The following is a 1173-nucleotide window of genomic DNA, read 5'->3' as shown; positions in this document are numbered from 1 at the left end:
TTTCTTAGAAGTAGTGTATCCGAAACCAGGTCCACTCAGCTTCTTGAGGATAACTGAGGAGCTGCTTCAATGGAAAAGTAGCGGCTCCGGTCTAGAAAAACGAAATTAACTGCCGTGTGGATTCATTTCGCTGACCACGCGACACCATCTATCCGCTAAAGTGGGCACTAACCTCGCCGACAAGCGGCGGTAGCTCAGTTGATATAGTTCGCTTCCGGACTAAAGCCACGGAGTTTATTATTTTTATTATCTAAGTTGCATTATTTTGTCTTTTATTTGTGTATGTGTGTTGGTTATCATCTTTGCTCATGCTCATTTCATAATTGGCCTTTGAGATGTTGAGTAGGCATGTAAATAAATAAAGAATTGAACTGCTAGTCCTTCGAAGGATCCGGCCGTCTGACAAGTTCCAATTTCAGAATTAATCTTAAAACTACAAATACTATAGACTCACATTTCGTTCCATCCTGCTGAATGAGTCACTATAGATAATACATATTTCTGCCAACACCACACTCTTCTCAGCAGCTTCAGTTTGCTGTCTAGGACGACATATTTAGGCAAATTTATGTCATTTTGACGTCCGAATTTAAGGTATGATTATTTTATACTGTACTTGGCGTATATTTTTTATGTAAGCCGACTGGATATTATGAACTAGACTGTGTAGTATACCGGTAGGTAGTGTAGAACTTACTGGTGGATCCAGTCGGTTTACTTGGAAATTTTATTCTAAGTACATGATAAAATAATTGTAACTAAAAGCCGGACCTGAATATGGAACACGTGTGCCGAAACATGCCGCCGTAGACAGCAAACTCAATCTGCTGGAAAAAGTTTTGTGTTGACAAGAATGTAATAAATATTATCTATAATCTTACAGACAGTCAGTAGGACTACTCGGTCGGGTGATCGGCCCGTCGCAAGGCCGCTACCTACACAGGATAACACTGACACTGAAAAAACGAGGACGTATATTCATGCCACGTGTAGGATTCGATCCCGCGATTCCTCTGTTCGGACGAGCGAAAATATTTCACGCCATGGACCGCAAGCTCGCCGCAATCTACTATTACTATTATTATTATTATTATTATTATTATTATTATTATTATTATTATTATTATTATTTACTTCAGTCAGGTCCAAGTTGGAATATGCCTCAGTAATTTG

The sequence above is a fragment of the Cryptotermes secundus genome, unplaced genomic scaffold, assembly GCF_002891405.2.
Source record: "Cryptotermes secundus unplaced genomic scaffold, Csec_1.0 scaffold967, whole genome shotgun sequence".
NCBI classification, from domain to species: domain Eukaryota; kingdom Metazoa; phylum Arthropoda; class Insecta; order Blattodea; family Kalotermitidae; genus Cryptotermes; species Cryptotermes secundus.
Note: the sequence above shows the minus strand (reverse complement) of the source record.